Source organism: Humulus lupulus, chromosome 7 (assembly GCF_963169125.1).
Source record: "Humulus lupulus chromosome 7, drHumLupu1.1, whole genome shotgun sequence".
Classification (NCBI taxonomy): Eukaryota; Viridiplantae; Streptophyta; class Magnoliopsida; order Rosales; family Cannabaceae; genus Humulus; species Humulus lupulus.
The window spans coordinates 23,193,463-23,200,204 of NC_084799.1; positions in this window are offsets into that span (position 1 = coordinate 23,193,463).

The following is a 6,742-nucleotide window of genomic DNA, read 5'->3' on the forward strand; positions in this document are numbered from 1 at the left end:
TTGCTAAGCATTTGATATGCAATTCATATCCACATTTAAACACTCAACATGCCTCAATAATAACCATGCATGTCACATATAAGGTGCAGTTTTCTTACCTCGAGTTCGAGCGAGAATTAGTAAAAGAATGACCCTTGAGAACGATCTGTCTTTTAGTTCCTTAGCGGTCACCTAGTCATAACCAGTTGGAATCCATTAATAAAGTAAATCAATAAAAGGTTCACAATCTAAAACCTCACTCCCGGGATCAATCCCGCACTCTCGGGACTTCCAATCCATCCAAACGGGGTAAAAGAACCAATCTCCGAGCCCCCAAAGTCATCCTGAGCCCTAAAAATAGGACTTGCTGAAGCTGACCAAGCATTGGGGCGCTGCTAGGTATCACTGGGGTGCTGCCCCAAGTCGAAGAGACCCACCTCTCTGCTTCTGCCTAGCGCTGGGGCGCTAGGAGTGGTGCTGGGGCGCCACCTGCAGGACCAGAATTTTCTGGTCTTCTCCCCTGCGATTTCCCCTGAAAACCAAGCTTTCAAACCAACCCCAAACATCACCCAAACATGCCATTTAACCCAAAAACCTCATCTATACCCCAACCTCATCAAAACCCAAGTAAACTTCCTAAAAAACTTCCAATGATTCCCAACTAAACACTTCAAATTTCTCAGCTGAAAACCATTAGAAAAACAGAGTATAGCTAAGGTTTCATGGATGAATTCTCAACTCAAGTTGGATTTGAGTCCTCTTCAATGGATGAACTAAAGTTCTAAGCTCCAACCTTTAATTTCCTAGCTTGGTTCTTCAAATTGGGGTTCACAAATTGAAAAGAAGAACGAGGAGGAATGAGGATCGGATGAAGGAGAAAAGTGCTCTGCTTTGGGTAAGCTTCTACAGTCCAAAGGGTTGATGTATATATATATATATATATATCTTAAGGGTGAAAAGACTATTTTGCCCCTAGGTCATTTAAAGGTTTCTAAAGACTCCAAAGGGTAAATCCGTCATTTTCCACTTATTCCGTTAATCATAATTACACCTTCCAATTCCTGTTATTCTCAAATACCAATAATTCATATCCCATTACCCTTTAGTTCCCGGCAACGCTCTAATCACCAAATTACCCCGAGACTTACCCCGAGCCTCGAATTTAATCTCATTATGCCTAAACCACTAATTTGTACTCAAAGATCGTCTTATGCCGAATAGCTCGAAAAAATCCACATTATAATGTGGCATCAATAATAGATCACCAACATGCATACAAATATGGAATTACGCCATCAACAGGCTAAATTACCAAAATACCCCTGTGATGAAATGTGGACCCACATGCATGCATTTAACATCATATCATAATATAATTCACATAAACATGCATATAATAGTTTAATGGCATAATAAATCAATTATGGCCCTCCTGGCCTACTAATCCAACCATTAAACCACATTAGGGATTTTGGGGCATTACACCTTCCCTTCAGTTTATCTCCCCAAAATCACAGTCAAATACCCAAGTTCACAGCCCTTTTTCCCCTTAGCTTCAAGGCGAAAGAGAGAGAGAAACCAAGAAAGAGAAAGAGTTGGAGACTTCTCCTTTCTTTTTTTTTTTTCTTCTGTTTTCTGTTTAGTTCTAGATATCTTTTTGAGTATATCCTTAGACTTAGGAAAAGACTATTTTGCCCTCCCATAAAAAGAACTTAGTTCCTTAATTCATCTAAGGGTAAAGTGGTCATTCTCCCCAATTCCCGCTAATTCCTCCAATGTTCCCACTATTTTTACCACTTAAATCCTTTTATCCAATTAATCACCAGTTATTTACCCAAAGTTTAATAATTCCCAAACTATTCTCCAAATTCCCAAAATACCCCAGGCTCCCCCGAGTTAGGTATAAATCTCCGTCGTGACTATTTTGCCAAACCGCTCACTAGGATCGTCTCAAGCCATATGTTGCAAATATATCCACATAATAATTTGGTCTCGGCAATTTATCACACATAATTACATTTTATGCCCTCTACAGGCCAAAATTACAAATATGCCCTTGAAAGCTAAACATGGCCCACATGCACATTTAATACTCATAAACATGCATTTATTCTCATCCATATAATCATGCATGTCACGTAATCATGCATTAAATCATTAATTCACATAAATACCAATTATGCCCTCCCGACACACTAATCAAGGCCCTTAAGCCTTATTATTAATTTTGGGTCGTTACAGGTATGCTCTTAGTCTACAGGGTTCATCGCGATCTGGTTATATCCAAAATATGTGTCCATGAAAGACATGAGCTCATGACCGGCTGTGGCATCTACCAACTAATCAATTATTGGTAGTGGGAAATAGTCCTTGGAACAAGCCTTGTTGAGGTCGGAGAAATCAATAGAAGTTCTCCACTTCCCATTTGCTTCGGGACCAACACGAGGTTAGAAACCCAGACCGGGTATTTTGCTTCCCTTATAAATCCGCATTTAAGTAGGTGAACTACTTCTTCTTCTAATGCTTTAGATCGTATTGTCCCCAAAAGCCTCCGTTTTTGTGACTTTGCAGGCACATTCTTGTCCAACTTTAAAGTATGCATTATTATACTCAAACTGATTCCCACCATATCATCATGCGACCAGGCGAAGACATCCAAGTTCTTCCTCAGGAATTCGACCAGCTCCTTCTTCCTTTTGGCTTCAAGATTTTTTCCAACTTTGACAACTCTTGAAGGTGCTTCCGGGTCGATATTTACTTCATCGAGCTCTTCTATTGCTTTAAGATCAGATATATCTTTGCCTACTCGTGGATCAATTTCTTCCCATTAGGCAGCCTCATCATTTCCTTCTTAAGGTTCTTCCGTCCCATGAGTAACTTCCATTACCCGAGACTCCTCACCTCCTTCACCTATGACCATCTCCTGTTGCCCGGGTTGTGATTTTCCCTTCATATCAATGTTGTAGCATTCTATGGCAGCAAGCTGGTCTCCTCTTATTGTGCATATCCTCAAGGTTGAGGGGAACTTCATTTCCAGGTGTCGGATCGAGGTGATGGCCTCAAAAGCCATCAGCGCAGGTCGTCCCGAAATCGCGTTATACGAAACCAGACAATCAATTACCATGAACTCAAGTATTTTAGAGATAGTTCATGCCTCTTCTCCCAGCGTAACCACCAGTCCAATCGTCCCTATGGTCGTCGTCCCTTCACCTGAAAATACGTACAGAGTCATTGAGGTCGCCTTTAGATCGGTTACAGACAATCCCCTATTTTCCAAGGTGAACTTGAAAAGCACATTTACAGAACTTCCATTATCCATCAGTATCCCCCGTACCCTTCGGTTAACAAGTTGCACAATTACCACTAGCGGGTCATTATGCGGGAATTGAACGTGGCTAGCGTCCTCTTCCGTGAAAATGATTGGTTGTTTTTCCAATCGTTGTTGTTTTGATAACCGCTGCTCCGGGACAAATTCCACACAATTATGAGTTTTCAGCTCATTTATATGCCTCTTTTGGGCTCCGCTCCTCGTGCCCACCAAATGAGATCCTCCGGCAATAGTAGTTATATCTCCTCCTACTATCAAGGGACGGTCGACCTAATTCATCTGAGCTCCAGGCTGACCTGTCGGGGATTTCAGAGCTGGATGAGAATTCTGCCCAGCAGGTTGACTGGGAACAACCAGATTTTGGCCATACTGGGCTAATGGTCCAGCCCGAATGAGAGTCTTAATCTCATCCTTCAGCTGTCGACAATCATCGGTGTTATGACCGATGTCATTGTGGATTCGACAGAACTTTGAGGGATCTCTCTTCGCCCTCTAATGCCTTAAAGGTTCTGGCTTCTTCCACGAGATACGATTAGAATTTTCTAGGAAGATATATTCCTGGGTATCCGTTAGGTCAGTGTAGGTGGCATAAACGGGTTTGAGTTTCTCCACAGACTTGTTCTTCTTCATGCTGTTCTGGTCGCCCTCACCATTCTCCTTCCTCTTGTTGTTTCCCGCTTGTTTATTCTAGGTAACAGGTTGAGCTGTAGCTGCAACATCTGTCACCGCTCCAGTGAGTTGGATAGGGGCTTGGCTGGTTTTTGCGACAACAGATCACACCTCTTCCAGGTTTATCCATTCCTGAGCTCGGGCCAAGAACTCATCTACACTTTTAACTCCTTTTCGTTGGATTTCTTGCCATAGGTTACCTCCCACCAGGATTACTGTCCTCATCGCCATGAGCTTGAAGGTATCACCAACGTCCCTAGCTCGTGCTGCAACATTGGCGAATCTATTCAGATATGCTTTCAGTGATTCACCAGGTTGCTGTTTTACATTGGCTAATGAATCGGCCTCTACACGAGCTGCCTGTGAACCTCAGAATGCTCTCTTAAACTTGGAAGACAACTTCTTCCACGAGCTTATCGAATGCTTCTTGTATTGTTTAAACCACTGTCTGGTAGGTCCGACCAGAGTCACAAGGAACAGGATACATCTTAGATCGAGCCCGACATTGTGGGCTATCATCATTGTGTTGAACATCCCGAGGTGATTGGATGGATCTGTGTTTCCATCAAATGTCGGCATGTTCGACATCCTAAAGCCAACAGGATACGTAGTTGTTGCAATGTTTGGAGCAAAAGGTTCGAGCTCCTCATTTGAGTCGTAATCATCCATCCCTTTTCCAGATAAGAGCTTCTTCATCTGTTCCTCCATCACGGCCAGTCACTCAAGGGTTAGGTCCTTGGTCTCTATGTTAGCTGGGGGTTGTTCAACAGCTCCCATCCTATTGTACGTGTTTGATGGGTTGTTGTCCCTCCAAGTTCAAGCTTGGTTCGGTAGGACATTCCCATTGTCGCGTACCATAGACGGACCACCCTCGTGCCGAGTATAACTCATATCTTCATTGCGAGCTGGATACCTTCTTTGTGAGTTCAAATGATCGTGCAGGTCGGGCTGTGGATCGTACCAAGGAATTTTCACTGAGCTCAGGTGATTTCTTAGGTTGCTCTCAGACCTGCCTCCACGTTGGCTCCTCATCCAGTAGCTTCCATTCGCAAAAATTACGACCTGCGGCTGAGATCGAGGACTTGGATTCTCAGCATGTGCCTGTGGGGCATAAGTTTCTACTGATGGGGGAGGATTTCTCCTGCTAATCCCACGAGCTGGAGCATCTCGTTGTGGGCGTGGTGGTGTAGGATGTCTAACCGGTGATGGTGGATGCCTTATTGGCGAGGCTATCCTCGTTCCATCAGGACGAACTAAATTAGCCTGCCTCAGCTCTACCCCAATGTCCTGAGTTCTCTGTGCCTGGGTATCTGATCGTTGCAAAGGAGGATTCGCTGGAGCGTTTTGCCTCCGTGAACTTGTCCCAGCCCGACCTGGTTGGTTGTTGCAGGCATTCCTTGGAATCTGTGAAGAAGGCACGGAGTTGGGGTCACAGTCCTGGCCGATCGGGTGACATGTTGATGATGACTCTTGTGATGACTAGTGGGTTGATCACTTAGGTGGTTTCTCTCTGAAGGCATAGAGCTTGGAGTGGCGGTCCTGACAGAGCGACTGGGTTTAGACCAGTTATTCCTGTGGGACTTATGAGACCCGCTTTGCCTCTTTCCGACATTGATGTTGGTTTCAAGAGGGGGTAACCGAGCCAATACCTCCTCGATCTGTCTATTTTCCCTAGCGAGATGGCTCCTCAATTGAGAATTTTCCATCACGACGACAGTCAAATATCCTGGATTAGGATTTGGTGGGAGTGACGCCGAACTCCCAGCATCGTCCTAGCCCACCGGCTGTTTCCCTGGATGTTGCTGAACATCTGGGCCCCTTTCAGTGGGAACAACAGTATGATGGGCCTCTTGCCCACCAGGCTGCTCCATCTCATTGTCATGCATTGATCGAGTGAGCACCATGATGAATGTCGACTGAAACTTGTGAAACACTAATTTCCTCTCAACAAAAGCACCAAATTGTTGACGTGGTTTTTCGCCAATAGTAGATTAAGAAATCTAATACAGATATTAGTGCTTATTTGTAAATCAAAATGAAATAATAAGAACCCTTTTGTACACACACAACTTTTATGTGGTTCAGTGGTTAAAGTCCACCTAGTCCACGAGATAGTATTATTGCTTTTCTCATAATTTCTGCAGAGTTTTAGTAATACAAAAAAGGGTCGTCCCTTTCCCTGTCCATTATCCCTGATATTTTATAGGGAAATTTCCTGGACAGGTTTGGGTAACTGCATGAATAAATAAGGTAAACATTTAATACAGATTATTCTCATTTACATTGGGATATGATTTGATAACAAATAGAATATACTCTTGCTATCTCGGATAATAAATGATAGATATGCAATACAACCTGGACATTAATGAGCGTATAAGGAGCCTCCGAATCTCTTGGGATCCTTCAAATGCGTTCTGACCAGGTTTCCACGAGTTGAATATCTCACCCGAGTCGGTGTTCAAAGACTATTTGAACCTTAGTTCGTATTAAGCTCAGAGCACCCAAATGTGGATCTGACCATTTTAAGTCTCGAACTGGATTGTTATACTAAGAGGCGGTCTGATAACAACCTGTACGTCGTGTTGTCAGGTCCCAACTCGAACTGCTCACATCATTGTTAATCAGAGGTTCTACTTGGCTGCTTTTCCACGTATTCATCTGCCAGCTATACCCGAACTGAGTGACTAGACTCGTGCTAATTTTTAGGGTACAACAAATTTTATTTAAGCTTAAGTCATGTTTACAATCTACCGTTAAATATAA